At 56.7% G+C, this 15,579-nt stretch overlaps 1 protein-coding gene and 1 long non-coding RNA gene across 6 annotated transcripts in view; one reads left to right on the forward strand and one right to left on the reverse strand.

The window, feature by feature from the left end:
- Positions 1-15,579, forward strand: part of GSE1 (Gse1 coiled-coil protein) — a 501,636-nt gene that overhangs the window by 404,781 nt on the left and 81,276 nt on the right. The gene's annotated exons all lie outside the window — the stretch shown is intronic.
- On the reverse strand, positions 1,095-5,394 carry LOC134738575 (uncharacterized). Its single transcript, XR_010124383.1, has 3 exons — positions 5,083-5,394; positions 3,767-3,909; positions 1,095-1,977 (listed from the first exon to the last, which is right to left on the reverse strand). It is a non-coding gene; the product is annotated as an uncharacterized LOC134738575 (long non-coding RNA).

Below are 15,579 nucleotides of genomic sequence, written 5' to 3' on the forward strand. Positions count from 1 at the left end.
TAAATAACCCCTTCATCAGTGTTTTCACCTGAATACCATAGATAACGGTGGCAGCCTGTCCCCAGCTCCAGGCTCCAAGTCCCTGGGCTCCCCAGACGACAGAGGCACAAGTCACTGGGCCTTTAGTCCTTCTGTTGGCAGGGGCTGGTTCCCATTTCACATATGGGGCAGCTAAGGCTCAGAGAGCTTCTCCCCCACCCCTCACATGCATGGCCCTCCCTTTCCCGACTTTCTCTGTCTTGTTCTATGCAACAAGTGCGTGTTAGCTGTGGTTACTGTTTTTATTTTGCAGGGAAGAACAAAAGCTTAAAGGGCTAACTGACTTGCCCAGCATCCCAGGGCCAGGAGGTGGTAGATGCAGGAATCTAACAGAACAGCAGGCCAAATGTCCCCTGAATCGGGCAGCTTCCCTGCTGGAAACCCTCTTCAGAGTAAAAGCCAGCATTCTCTGCAGCACTCCTGTGCTCTGCCCCCGCTCCCCCTCACCACACATGGCCTCACCTCAGGGCCTTTGCACAGGCTAGTCTTGCTCATTCAGGCCTCTGCTCAGATGCCACCTTTGAGGCTCTCTGGCCACCGTGCACCCAGGTCACTCACCCATCCTGCACACCTGACATGCATTTTTTTTTTTTTAGCATCTTACTGCGTCTCCTCAACTGGACTGTCAGCTCCCCGCAGCAGAGCGATCTGGTTTGCCTCGTTCTCTGTGGCATCCTGATGCTGACACAGTACCAGGCACACAGCAGGTGCTTAATCAATGTCAGTGGGCTGCCACATCTCACTGCAGGTCAAAAGCTAGCATCTTAGGATTTAAGGTTCTTTCTGCCCTTAGGCCTAAATAGTCTAAAAAGAGAGAACTTGGGAGAAGTGGGGTGACCTTGGTGGTGTCAGCTTGGAGCTTCTGGGCTTGGGGGAACCCGAGTAGTTTAGGAGCAAGGCTGGTCGGGATGGAGGGGACCCTACTCTCTGGGTGGGGCTTGGGGTATCAGAGGGCTCTACCCTTGGGGCGGGGCTTCTGCCTGGAGGGTAGAATGGGGTTTTTCCAAAAACTAACCCACCCACTTCTTTTGAAATTCTGGCTGGGGCCAGCTTGGGTCGGTGGCAGACACAGCAGGTCTTTGTATCCTTGGAATCCTTCTGAAGCCAACTTGGGGAGGGCGCTTTGTATTGTAAATTTCCGCAGAGTAATTATGTCTTAATGTATGATAATCCGGCCTGGCCCTGGCGCTGGGCAGCCTGTGTCTGCATGGTTGCTGCCGGGGACTCACAGGCCGGGCAGGCAGGTCAGAGGGACGCGTCCTGGAGATCCAGGGCCAGCGGGGTCGCGCCTGAGGGGCCTGGGGGATTCCCCAGACCTACGCCTGGGAGACTCATGAAGGGCTTGTGTTTTTGGTGCGGCCTCCCGTCTCTCTTCCTAGTCAGAGTCCTCCAAGGAGCCCCATCTCAGATCCCAGTCCGGGGTTCCTGCTGAAAGTTCCTTTTCGGTCTGGGCTAGGAAGAGAGTCATGGAACTACCAAGTCTTAGGTTAGAACTAGCCCTGAAAGATCGTCTAGGCTTGGCTTGAAATAGCTCCATGGACGGGGAGCTCACCCCAGTCAATCAGCAAGCATTTATTGAGCATCTACTGGCTGCTAAGCACTGCACACTAGTCTCTAAGGCCCTGGGGAACCAGGGCTAAACTAAAAAGGCAAAAATCCTGGAGCCTCTGGAACTGACTTAGTAGTTAGGGAGGCAGACAGTAGACAAGGCAAATAAAGTGGAATGCATGTTAGGGCTGCAGAGAAGGGATACAGCTGGGAGGGGGGGTGAGAGAAGGGTGGAGTTTCGATGGGACAACCAGAGAGGGCCTCTTCTCTCTTTCTGGGGGAAGGGCAGGCCATGTGAAGAGAACAGCAGGTGCAGAGGCCCCATGGCTGGAACGTGGCTCCTGGACTTTGTTGCTTGGAATGTTCACTCTGTGGATGTTTGCTGAGCTCCTGCAGGGGAAGAGGACATTCTGGGCTGTCCCGATGATGTTCCAGTCTCCCAGTGGAAAAGCGTGTAGGGAGAGGGAGAAGGGGTGAGTTCAGAGAGGGAGAGAGCAAGGGAGGGCCCTTCCTGGAGAAGCGGGAGGCCTTGGGCAGCAGCCGGCCAGCCCTGAAGGCTGGGCAGCATCCGAACCCCTGCCAAGGAGGGAGGCTGCATGCTCTCTGCCTCCCGACTGAACTGGGCTCCTTCCTGCCATTGAGCCTCTCAGACCTCTGCTCTCAGCCAGAGGGACTGGGTTTAGACCCATTTGAGACATGCCCCAGCGATGCCCAGGGACACTGCAGCCTCCTGTTGGGTCACAAGGCCTGGCTGTGGTGGCTGACATCTGTTGGTATCCCTGTCACAGGCTGAATGTTTGTGCTCCCCCAAATTCAGATGTGGAAGCCCCAACCCTCAGGGTGGCTGTATTTGGAAATGGAGCCTCTAAGGAAATAGTTATGGTTAAGTGAGGTCCTCAGGGTGGGCCCCTGCTCTGCTAGAATTAGTGTCCTTACAGGAGGAGACCCCGGAGAGTGCGCTGTCTCTGTCACATGAGCTCTCGGCCAGAAGGCAGCCGTCTGCAATCCAAGCAGGGAGCCCTCCACAGAAATCAGCCCTGCCGGCACCTTGATCTTGGCCTTCTAGCCTTAAGAACTATGAGAAAATAAATTTCTGTGTTTAAGCCACGAAGTCTAGGGTGTTTTGTTTGGCAGCCTGAGCAGAGGTGCACAGTTGCTGAGGCCCTGGAGGTGACATCCAGGCATTGAGCTCTTGTCCTGCTGGGCATTAGGTCAGAGGGACACTGGTGGTTGGCAGATTTTGCCTTTGAACAGGGATGGTTTTAATAAGGATTTGGTGAGGTGATCAACCTGTGTGTGTTGGGAGGGCATCCCACATGGGCTTCTCTCTCCACAGCAGCTCTCCAGCCTCCTTCAGAAGGGAGCTTCAGTGGGGAAGGGGCTGAGGAAGCCCCAAGAGACGGGGAGGATCTCTTCTGCCCCCATCCCCCCTGTGCCTTACCCACCACCCAGGAAATGAGGAAGGTTGGCAGCTTGGAAGCAGGGAGATGGGACCTCGATGTCTCCAGGTTGCTGGGGGCCATACTGCACAGTGTCCCTGGCAACTGAGAATGCTGGGCTCTGGCCTGGGTGGGAAGGGTCTCTGCTGAAGCCGGACGAACCCTGGGGAGAGCCTTTTAGGATTCGGATTTTGGGGAGCTGAGAGGGGTTATCAGGCCCACTGTTTCTGGAGAGAGGTTTATGCCACAGTTGTGGGGAGATACCCCAAGGCAGGACCCTGGAGAGCCTGGTCCTACCGCTCTCCTCTTCCATAGAAGTTCAGCATGTGTCTGTGTGCACGTGCATGTGCATATGTGTGCAGCGGACAGAGAGACAGGCTTGGTCCAGCAATCTGGCCATCCTAAATGCAGTGTGCATTTCTGTGCTCAGGGTGAATTGGGCTGACCTATGACCTGTCCCCTTCAGTGAGCTCGCCCTTCCTGGAGAGGAGGGCTGCATCAGGCACGAGCGGATGGAGTCTACACCCAGGGCTGCAGCTTCCCCTGCTGAGGTTCCTGGCCCCCACTGGCTGCATCCGAATCTCGTGGGGTTCTAGAAAACACAAATTTCCCTGGGTTTCTACCACCCAGCAAATCCCAGCCAGAGGATCTGGGGTGGGGCCTGGCAGTCTGCATTTTTCAAAGCTCCCCACCCCAAGTGGATGATCAGTCAGATTGAAGAGACAGATACCGCCAGCCACCTGGGGTGGAGTGGGTGCTGGCTTTTGTGGGATCCGTCTCCTGGGCCTCCATCCCTGGGCTTCTGGGGCGGCATTGGGTGGGCAAGAGGAGACACAGCCACTTCCGCAGGCACGCTGGTGTCATCTCACTGAAAACTCCAAACCTGGCAAATGTAAGAGGATTCACTTAGCACCCGAACGGGGCTCTGCAAACATTGCCCCTCCTCCCCCGAGGTGTCGGCACCCCCTGGATTAATGTGTCTCGGCGAGAAGGGAGCATGCCAGTATTCAGTGTGACCTTGGATCCTCCATGCCTTCGCCTTCGGGTGGAACTCCACTGCAGAAGCTGGCTGTGGTTCATGGGGGATGGGGAAGCCCCCGTGTGCTGAGTTCCTGGGAATGCTAAGAGCAGGAGAGGAAATGGTGTTCTTGGGGCCTTTTGGGGGACTGGCCAGAGCCCGGTCACTTGGGAAAGGGTGAAGCTTCCTTGGACCCAACATCCCCTGGGAGGACCCTCCTTGGCAAGGGGAGGAGCCCTGCCTGGCTTGCTTCCTGGGTGGCTCCTCCCTCTGGTGGTCCTCAGTCAGCACTGGTGGCATTCCCAGAGCTGACACCCAGTTCCCCCTTACGCAGCCGCCTGGGGCGCCTGGAGCTCAGTCCTCCCCTTGTTGATAAATTGAGCTTCTCGTCTCCACGGTTCAGGGCATTGGGGTGGGGACGGGGCCATCCTGCACAACCCCCCCTCGCCTCTTAATGCCTTTTCACCCCCGAGAGCCCGTCTGCAGAGCCTGCGGTTGGTCGGCCGCCTTGTCATTTAGCTGTTCCGAGCCAGCGATCGGGAGGCAGCACAAACTGTGGCATTTGCTGAGCGTAAAAATTCAATTAATTCCAGAAGGCAGATTAAATATAAGTGAGTTTTAATAATTTGCTGTAAAGTCGGAGGATTACTGTGGGCACGGGGAGGGAAGCCACACATGCCTGCTTGAGCAAGCTGGCACAATCTCGGGGATGCCAGCCAGGGTGGCTTCCTGGAGCCACTCATTCCTCCCTGCAGGGTGCGCCCCCAGCTCTCCAGAGGCTACCCTCCTGTGAGGGTGGTGTCCTGGGGGTCTCCCACTGGAATTCTAGGGGACAGCAGGACACGCTGGCCCAATCTTTGATTCCACCCCCGTTCCCCCGATTACAGGGGTAACAGGCAGGACGTGCAGCGATTCTCAGTTGGGGTTTCCTTCTAGAATCCCCAGGAAGTGAGCTGTCTGCCCAGGCAGCCCTGGCCATGTGTGCCCTGTGCCCTGCAGCTCTGCCAGCAGCCCCTGGCCCTGTCCCCTCAAACTCACCTTTCTCTGTCTGCTTCCAGGGTCCTCCATAGCTGACGGCTTCCAGGTCTGGGCCCCAGGGTGGCTTTGTTGTCATAACTTTTTGGAAAGTAAAGCAGTATCAAGAATGGACTGCAGACTCCTCAGATTCCAAGGCTCTCGGCCTTTCCAGGACCCCCCCCCCATTCCAACACACACACACACACACACGCACGCCTGAAGTCACACACGCAGGAACTCACACATGCTCACACATTCACACGCAAACTCACACTCGGGCCCTGTGCTCTCCCAGCATGCCAGTGAGTGAGTCACCTTCCTGCAGCCCCCCCATATTCAGATGCATGTGAGAGCGGGGGCTTTTCATGCCTGCCTTTTGTCTTTTCCCACTGCCAAAACACAAAAAAACAAAAGAGGAGGCCTCACCCGCTCCCCCCGTCCTCCTCCTGTCGTGCCACGAGAAATGAGGCCTGACCCAGAAAAGGCAATTGCTGGAGGGGCTGTCTGGAGCCTGCCTCCCTGGCGGCCTGTGCTCCCAGGGAGGGGAGTGAGGGAAAGGAGGCAGGCAGCTTTTATGTAAAGACAGTGATGGTCCAGTGAGTACAAAACGCTGTTTCAAAGCCAGCGTTCATCACTACCACTTCCCACTGTGATCTCCATAGATTTCTTTGTCTCCTTCAATTGGCCCTAATTATGGAGCTGGAGGCTGCCTGATCAGTTTCATTCTTGTCATGAAATCCTGAGGGCACGCATGGGGACGGGGACACAGGCTCGCCAGCTGCACAGCCCGCAGACTGGCCTTGGGTCTTTGTGTGCGTGTGTGCCGGTGCGTGGGCCGCTGTCTGTTTGGAGACCTGCTTCCTCCCCCTCTGCGTGTTCCCCAAGATGCCAGGCTGGTTCGGGGCCCCTGGCTCCCCTCTTTTTGGGCAGGAGGGAGTTCCCAGTGGGCCTCCCAGCTGAGAACTGGCTAGCTGGGATGTGCATATGGTAGGCAGGCTGGGATGCTGGCTACCACCAAGATGAACACCTGCAAAGATGAAAGCCACAGCCAAGCGGAGCACACCCCGCCTTCCCTCCACGCTGCCTCTAATGCCCTAATTATGCCGTGTTTGTTTCAGTAATTTACACTCTCCGGGTACTGATCCATCAATAATGAATGTATTACCTGTCTGCGTAAGGTTTGGGAGATCCGGGATGCTGCTTTGAGAACGCCTGCAAAGCGGTAGGATCGGGGAGGTGGAGCAGTTTCCCCCACCCCTTCCTCTCCCCGCACGCGTTCTTTCTCAGATGGCAGCGATATTTGGCGAAAGCCATCTGAGGCTGGTACTTGGTACTGCTTTTCCGTTCCCCCTCCGTTTTATGCCTTTTTAATATTTAAAACCATCATTGGGCTGAACGATAAAATTCTTTCAAATCAAATTTTATCCTCTAATCTCATGCATTGGCTTCCCTCTGGCCGGAAAAGTTGGTGGGAGCAGCATGGCTGAGCAGGGTGTGGGGGCGGCTCTGCGGGATGGAAACGCGTGCCAAGGTGGAGGCTGCCAAGACCCTCGCCCCCTGCACTCCTTCCCCCACCCCTCCAGCCCCATCCACAACCTCCAAGGAGGCAAACTGTGGGGCCACGTGGCCCAGGTTGTCACGGTGATGGGATGCGCCAGAGATGGCCAGGGAAGTCCGAAGACCTCGTCTTCCAAGGCCAAATCCAGCGTATGGGGCAGGAGCTTTCACTGACGGGAAAGAAAAGTTGCGAGGACGTTTTCTAAAAGGTGAAAAAAAAAGGCGTGATCAGCTGCTGAGCCGTTTGCCGCTTTCCACCTGCTGTTGTCTCCGGCGAGGCCACAGAGGATGGGACAATAAAAACTTGCTGGCCTGCAGGAACCCCTGCCACAGCCCTGCCTGCCCTGCTGTGTGTCACCGGCGTCCTGGAGTCCAGAGGCTTCTACCCATTGGTCCCCAACGGCTCCAGGAACCAGAGGCCCATCCAGGATGGCTCCAAGCCCTGCCCGGGGGCTTTCCTTCTCTTCCCTTTTTGGTGGTTCTTCTGTATGGCAGCCGAGAGGGCATTTTCAGGGTGCCCAGGCATGACCCCTGAGCTTGGAGGCCCGTGCCATAAGACCCCAAGGAGTACGCCCAGGACAGCAGGACTCTCCTGTGTGTCACCTACAGTTTCTCCAAACACTCGCTTTGGCACATGGTCGCTTTTGGGGTGTCTTTCTGCCCAGCTGGGTCTCCATGTGGGGAGGAGGGAGGGAGACTTTCCTGCTCTGTCCCAGCCCAAGTCTAGACCCCTCCCATCATTGTGGTCTGCTGCAGGACCCAAGGGGCCCATCCTGGTTCTGGAACTCTTCCTGCATGGCCATGGACAAGTACCGTCCCTTCTCTGGGCCTCAGTTTCCTTATCTATAGAGCTGACGGCGATGACACGAGCATCATCCCACTCTGAGAGCTTCCCAGCCAGTGTCTTAAGTGTCTGATCCACATACACTTCCTTTGGCTGCGGGGTGTGAATTGGGACCTGTGTGAGGAGTGTGGACTTGGAGCCAGCCTGCCTAGGGTCACTTCCTGCCTCTGACAATTGTTAGCTGTGTGACCTTGGGCAAGTTACTCAACCTCTCTGTGCCTCAGTTCCCTCACTTGTAAATGGGGGTAATAGAAGAGCCTACATCTTGGTGGGAGGTGCAGGTTCACCCCAAGTCTGGCTCCCTTTGAGAGCTGGGAGGGAAGGGTCTGGTCCAGGCAGGCCTCTCTCCCCTACTTGGCCGTCCGTTCCCTGTGTCTCTTCGCATCGTCATTCTGCTATCTGCATCTGTCTCTGTGTCCAGATTTCCCCTTGTTAGAAGGACTCCAGTCAATGGGTTCAGGCCCACCCTACCCTGGTGTGACCTCATCTGAACTAATTAATTACATCTGCAATTTCCAGATAAGGGCACATTCTGTGGCACTGGGGGTTAGGACTTCAGCGTGAGAATTTGGGGGACACAGTTCAGCCCATGACATAAGTGTTGCCTCGGACGGCGGAGCCCTGGCCTGGGTGCCTTTGTCCGGGAGGTTCCCGAGTGCCGGGAGGGACAGCCCCTCTCCTCCAGCCCCATCTCTCTGATCTCACCTTCCCACGGGCTCAGCCCGAAGGCTGTTTCATGAGCGTCATCATTGGTCGGCCCTGGTATGTTTGTTCTTCCAGGGGCTCCCAGGATGGATCCAGTCCCTCCCGGGAGCCGGGCCACACCAGCTGTCCCACTGCCAGGCCGCATGGCCAAGAGTCGCAGCTGCTCCTACAACGTGCTCACAGGCCCGACGCCGGCCCCCGCGCCCCCCCGACTGCCGTGCTCCATGGCTTCCCGTGTGGAAAGTATCACCCCTCCCACCTCTGAGAGCAGCCGTGTGAGACCCCCGTCCACAGCCCCGGCATGGAGGGCCCCTTTCTCCTGGGCTGCAGGAAACCCCGGAGCCGGGTCGGCTCTCCTCCGTGCCCCCAGGCCCCCCGGCAGCCCCTCCCTACTCCCCCAGCTCAGGCGAGCTCAGTGCAGAAGGCACAGTAGCTAACTTTCTTATTTTAAATAATTCCAGCATGCAGCACGAGAGGAGTAAGTGCCCACAGCTGCCAGGGGGCTGGATGGAGCTGTTTTGATTGCACTACACGGTTGAGAGTGAGGGTTGGTTAAAGGCTGTTCCTCGCTAGGCTCACATCACCCCTCTAAGATGCGGAATCGTGTGTGTGGTGGGGGCACCTCCGTCTCTTGTCGCCTGGAGGAGACATGGGTAGCAGTAGGATGGGCCTTGGCCTCGGGTGGGAGGGTACAGGATGCTGGTCCCAGTGTGGGCACTCTGGTCTGAAGATGAAATCCCCACCCCCAGCGGCGTCTGGAGGGCCCGGCCATGGATGATGAAAACAGGAAAGAGCGGACGGGAGAAATAAAGGGGGAAACGGCGATGTGGAGCCCCAATTGCTAGCAGATGGTGCTGGTATTAGGAAAATGAAAATACATTCAGTAAATTTGCTATTTGCCAGTGTTAATTTCTTATCCCAAGGTAAAACCTCCCCCCGGCCCTGGCCATGCCATCTGCATGTTCATAAAACACATCACAGCAGAACTGATCACGGCGGTGTGCATATGAGGCTCTGGGTGGTCAGGCTCCAGAGGGGAAGGGCGAGGGACACCGCGCACCTGCTGGGCTCCTGGGGACACACCGGGGGCTTCACACCTTCGGCCCAGGTACACCCAGGTACGATCCTGGGAGAGGTGGGGGCTTCTCAGCTCAGCCCAGGCCCGCTGTTGTTTTTGCCCCATCACTGAGCAGAGGCCGGAGTATGGGTTGCAAGGATCCCCAGGAAGGTTCTGCCACCGAGAAACCTCTCCTGCCGCAGCTGTTCCTCAGGGAGCCAGTGCTAGAGGGCTGGGATACTTAGTCTGGGTTGGTGGATAAAACGTTACAGGACTTTTGTGCTGGTTGGCAAAGAGGCTGTTCCTCGCCCTACCCCCAAGCCTTCCCGGACCCTTGGGCCCCCTCCCCCAGCCCTTCCCATGTCTGGACGGTGAAAGAGTTAAGGTTTTGCAGGACAGGCAGGCACCACCTTGCTTTAGCCCCGGCCTTGCCGGGCTGGTTGTTAAACGTAATGTCACCCTTGTGGATGCCCTCGGTCATCGTAATTGGTCACCTGGCTGTCACTGTCCCGCGCCTCTCTACAGGGGAGGCAGTGTCTCTTCGTCCTCCGCTTTCCAGAGGCCAGGGGATTCACTGCTGCACCCACCCCTTTGGTGGTGGGTGACGGTGTCCTTGCCAGCTTCACTTCACTGGGGCGAGCCCCCCTCCCCAGCTGGCCTCTTGCATCTCGCTCGATTCCCCACCAGGAGGCCAGGGCAGGGTCAGCCAAGAAATGCACCCACTGCTGGCTGCCACCAGCTTCCCAGAACACAGCGTCCTCTACGTGGCATCAGCCACCAGCCTGGCTGCTCTTGAGGGGGTCCCTGGGCCTTGAGAGAGGCAGCACATGCTCACTGGCTGGCCGGCCCCCCCTTCCCCGCTGCGGGCCTTGGGGGGCCCGTGTCCCAGCCTGGGCCTGCTAGGCTGCTAATTACCAGTGTGGGAACGGCTTTATGATCCTCAAGGGCCCTGAAAGAGCCCCCCACATCTGGTCAATTAATGCTGAATCTGTAATTCGGATGACATACAACCCCGGCCAGTGCTCCAAATGAGGCGATTAAAGAAAGGGCTCTTCTCCTGCCTCGCCAGAGAACAAGCAAAACCGGGGGCTTCTTTATTTCTCGGGATTGATAGGCCCTGTCCGTGACCTTTGCTGGGACAAGAAGTATTATCAGGAATATTTCTGTATTTCCCGACTTGGCGGGCTGCATACATCTCCTATCAACTCGGGCAGGCGGCGAAATCTGCCGTGGCCGTTAGTAACAAGGAGCACTTTCCTGGAGGGAGGAGGGCCTTTGTCAGGGGGCCCGGGGACGCTGGAGGGCTGAGGACAGCCCAGATAAGCACCCGAGGCCCGCTGCCTCCCGAACGGCCCTCGGCCTCTGTACCTGCTGCCCTGGGGGGCAGCCGTGCACACAGCTCTGGGGGAATGAGAGTCCCCCCAGAGACTTTCACATGTTCACACTCACACATATTCACACACACGTTCACACTAACACATGTTCACACATATACTCTCACACACACTCACACATCTGAGGGTGGGGTACACTCCTGCATGCCAGGAGGGCCATGGGCTGTCATGACTTCCAGGCCCCCAAATCCTTCCCGGGATCACTGTGTACCCGCCTCTCCCCTCCCTTCCTCCTCTCTGCCCAGCTGGGGACTTTTCAGGCCGCACCCCCGCCCGCTTCCTAGTAGGAGCTGAAAGGAGTGTTGGTGACCACTCTGCACCCCAGACCTCCTGCCTGGGGCATGGGAGACCCAGGATGCCACCTGAGCACCTGCTGGGGTGGGGAGGGTTTGCGGGATGCTTCTGGGTCGGGTAGGGCCCTGTTTCTCAGCTGTGCACACAGGTGGAGAGGGCTGTGGACCTGAGAGCCCTGGACGCTGGGCAGAGCCTGGATGCTGGGTGGGCAGGGCCTGGGCTGGGTGGGAGCTTTGACACAGCGCGGGTGGAGCCTGGGCACTTTTGGAAGAACTCCAGAGGAGCCACAGCAGGTTGAGTTTCCCTGGCATCTCTGGAAGGTGGGGGGGCGGTCCCTGGTATTTGTTTACCAGCTCTCCAAGTGAATAACATTTCTGAAGCATCGTGCCTGAGCATGTGTGACCCAGTGTGTGTGTGCATGCAAATATGTGTGAATGTCAGTGAATGCGTATGTATGACGTGTGCAAATATATGACTGTGTATGGAATGTGCACGTGAGATATTGTGAGTGTGTGTGTGAACGTGTGAATGTGACGTTGTGTGAATGTGGATGACTGAACATGTGTGAACGTGTGTGACATTGTGAATGTATGTGTGAATGTGTAAGATGTGTGTGAATGTGAGTGTGAATATGTGTGAACGTGTGTGGACATGTGTGAGATATTGTGAGCATGTGACGGAGACACTGTGTGTGAATGATTGTGTGTGATGTGAACCTGAGTGTGATTGAGCATGTATGTGAACGTGTGTGACATTGTGTGTGTGAATGTGAGAGTGAGCGTGTGGTGTGTGAGTGCGTGTGTGAATGTGAGACTGTGTGACCTGTGTGAATGAACATGTGAGACATGAGTGTGAATGTGTTTATGAATGTATCTGATTGTGAAGGTGTGTGTGTGAGGCATGTGACTGTGAATATTTGTGCAATTGAACGTGTGTGATCATGACCCTGTGATTGTGAGCGTGAGTGTGAATGTGTGTGACATTGTGTATGTCACTGTGAACGTGTGTGATTGTGTGAGCATGTGTGACATCGTGTGCGTGTGTGAACGTGTGGGCCCACGTGTGAATGAGTGTGAACATGTGTGATTGAGCATGTGTGACATTGTGTGCATGTGTGAATGTGTGGGCCTGTGTGTGAATGTGTGTGTGTGTGTGTGATTGAGCATGTGTGATATGTGAATGTGTGTGAGAGAGCGTGTGCGTGTGGGAGGGATGGAGTGTGTGTGGAGCATGTGTGGCAGGCCCTTTGTGGGAGAAGTGGGTGTTGGGCTCCTGCCCGGCCACGCTGTACCACCATTTGGCTCTGTGACCCTCCACAGCTCACTCTGCCTCTTGGGACCCCTCTTTTCCATCCTGTAAAATGGGAACCCTGTTTTCCCCAGGGCTAGCCAAGAATCCCTAGGATGAAGCTTGGGCCGCGCTCGGTGCTGACATGCGGTGGGGGGGACCAGACGTGCTCTCGGAGCTGGACCAGGGACAGCCCACAGTTGTGTGCCCTCCTGGGGAGCAGGGCACAGGGCATTTGAGGCGCCTGTGTCCCGAGGGCCACCCTGCCCTTTTCGCCTTACTCTTGTTCGTGTGGGAAGAGATGCTAGGGCAGAGGCCATCAGGACTTAACAGACCCCCTGATATTGGTGGCAAAATTGGGGTCCTTCCCTGTAGTCCTAGCAGTAGGTCCACGGCTTTTATCGGATCCAGAGAACAGTGCGTGACCCTGGGGTTGAGGTGTAGGGGCCTCTATCGGGCACTCCTGGTTTATTTCCAGGGGCCCTGGAGGTACCCAGGAGTTTAATTGTTTAACTGTAGTTTCCCCTCCAGTTGCTACTCTGTCAGCCCCAGCCCGCATTAGAACTGAGGGCCCCAACTCAGAAAGTGGGGAGACGAGGCTGGTTAGTTTGTGCCAAGAGAAGGGAGATTTGGGAGCCCAGTGGCCCTGACTTTTCTCTCCTGACTCCCAAATGCAGATGGAGCCTTGGTAGGAACTGGTTCTTTGCAAACAGCCAGCCTTTTGCTCCTCACAGCCTTGCTGGCTCAGGGGTGCTGGGGAGGGTTCCTGGAGGCAGTCACCTGGCTGTCGGCAGTGCCCCCCGTGGCAAGACCAGCCTCCCCTCTGACCCTGAGATGGGCATGGGCTGGGGGTGCTGGGGGCTCCTGGCTGCAAGCAGACCAGCCACTCAGGGTCCGGACCTCACCGGGACTCCGCCGGCTCCTTTTCAAAATCAACCGTTGTTGTTCTTTGTAGAAGAGGCATTTCATTTCTTCATTCATTCCATAAATGGACAGCCAGGGACTGTTCTGGGTGCTAGGAATTCATCACCAACAAAAGACAAAAATCCCGTGTTCCTGGAGCCGACTTTCCACAGCAGCGCTGTCTGCTGGAACATTCTACACTGATGGAATGTTCTAGATCCGTGACGCCCAAATCGGAAGCCTCCAGCGACGTGGCTATAGAGTGCTCAGAATGTGGCTGGAGAATGAGGATCGGATGCACTCGTTGTATTTAATTTTAATTCACGTCAGTTTAAGGCTAAGTAGCACCTGCGGCCAGGGGCACCCCCTCCCCGGGTCAGAGAGCTCCGTGTGTGCAGAATTTTCTTTTTCTTTTTTTCTTTTCTTTTCTTCTTCGTCTCTCTCTGTTGCCCAAGCTGGAGTGCCGTGGCATGATCTTGGCTCACCGCAACCTCCACTTCCTGGGTTCAAGTGATCCTCCTGTCTCAGCCTCCCAAGTAGCTGGGACCACCATGCCCAGCTAATTTTTGTATTTTTTGTAGAGACAGGGTTTCTTCATGTTGCCCAAGTTGGTCTCAAACTCCTGACCTCAAGTGATCCACCCACCTCGGCCTCCCAAACTGCTGGGATTACAGGCGTGAGCCACTGTGCCTGGCCTGTGCAGATTTTCTTCACTGACTCTGTTTCCAAGTCACAGGGGCCTTCACACGTGTCTGGGAGGGTTTTGCCTGGGCGCTTGCAGGGGTGGGGTGAGAGGCCCGTGGCCCCTTACTCTGCTTAAACACGGCAGATCCAGAAATTTCACTCCAGCAGAATGGAGCCCCTCAAGGATGGGGACCTTGGTTACATTGGTTTTTATGTTTTTAACTTCCACCCAGAGCTTGGCATTTCGGGGGAGCCTGAGTTGAAGGCACAAATGCATGACAGTTCCTGCTCTGCCCTTTACAAGCTGCGTGACCTTGGGCAGGTTACTGAACTTCTCTGTGCCTCAGTCAATAGGGATGACGATGGCACCCCTTACAGACCTTTTGGAAGGCTTAACTGGATGAGTCACCCTAAGCATTCGGAGCAGTGTGGGTGGGGGCGCTCTGGGTGGAGGAGGCCAGCTCTAGGCGAGGGTGCCTGGACACCCTCATGGCTGCCTGTCTCTCCAGGCCCCGCCACCTCTGTTCAGCCAGCTCTGGGAGACCTGGATTGCATTTGGCTATGGAGAGTGTCACCCCATCTTTTAAAGCTGCAGTGAAGTGAAGGAATCATCCTCTCTAGTCCTTTTGTTTGGAAACTGAGCCCGGAGACCACAAGCAGACTGCCTGGGGTCACACAGCTGGTGGGTCAGTCACAGAGCTGGGGGCAACCGTGGGCATCCTGGTCTATCGAGTGGGTCATTGTGGTGGCTGCCACCTACCTAACCAAACCTGGTCCTACGGGCCAGCTCTCACTGTGGGGCAGCTAGCTGGAGGGACGGGCCCAGATTGCCCCACCCTGCCCCTCCCCTCTACGGGAGAGAGTGCCCTGGCTCCACGGGGCCCAGCACAAGCTCTGGAGGCCACAGGGGTGCCTCCCCTCCAGGGCCTGGCAAGGCTGGTTCTCTGCAGGGCTGGTCAGGTCACCTGCCTTAATTTCCCTCTCCCAGGGGCCTGATGTCATCATTCAGGGGCAGCCTGGGGGCTTGAGGGAGGATGCAGTTCCCACTGCCTTGTCCCATCCTCCCCTCCCCTTCCCTTGCTTCTCCTTCTCCTTCCTGCTTCCACGTCCTGACCCCCTGGCCCTCCCCAGCCCGGCCCCTTAGCCTCCCCTCCCTCCCGGCCCCTCACTCCCCGCACCGGGGCTGCCCTGTGCTAGCGCCTGCCTGTGTGAATGTCTAATCTCCAATTTTATTCGCTGGGCTCCAGCCCATTTGCATAATCCACACAGTCACCCTGGTTTTAATTGCCCACAACTCTGCAGAAAGATCATGTGGTTAAGTGGTAAATCATAATTAGATAAATAATTGGTTTGGCCACAGCAAGCTGCTTTTGTTACACCTGCCATCTGCTGGACCCGTTTTTTCTTCTGGCCAGAACAATGCGGTTCTGATGACAGAGCATGCTGCTTCTCTCTTCTGGGGGGGCCGGAGGGGGCTGAATGGAGGGGCTCGGAAGCAGAGCCTGGAAAATTGCCCGGTTGCTGGGGTCCGCGCCTGGCCTGCACTTCTCTCTCTCCAAGCGGGCGCACCACACACTCGCCATTCATTACCGGCTTGGTTAATGCATCAGAGTGGCAAATTTGACTTCTTTGCAGAAAAGGGAGGGAGGAAAGGGGCCTGGGGGAGGAGGGGGACCATCCAGGGCTGCCCAAGGCCTGGCCTGCCTGGCGGTTGTCCGTGGCCCCGATGGGCCAGGGCAGAAGGCCTGCTGTGGATGGCCTGGGTCCGATCCCTGGGGGGTGGGGGGGGCCGG

The sequence above is a fragment of the Pongo pygmaeus genome, chromosome 18, assembly GCF_028885625.2.
Source record: "Pongo pygmaeus isolate AG05252 chromosome 18, NHGRI_mPonPyg2-v2.0_pri, whole genome shotgun sequence".
In the NCBI taxonomy this organism is placed as follows: Eukaryota; Metazoa; Chordata; class Mammalia; order Primates; family Hominidae; genus Pongo; species Pongo pygmaeus.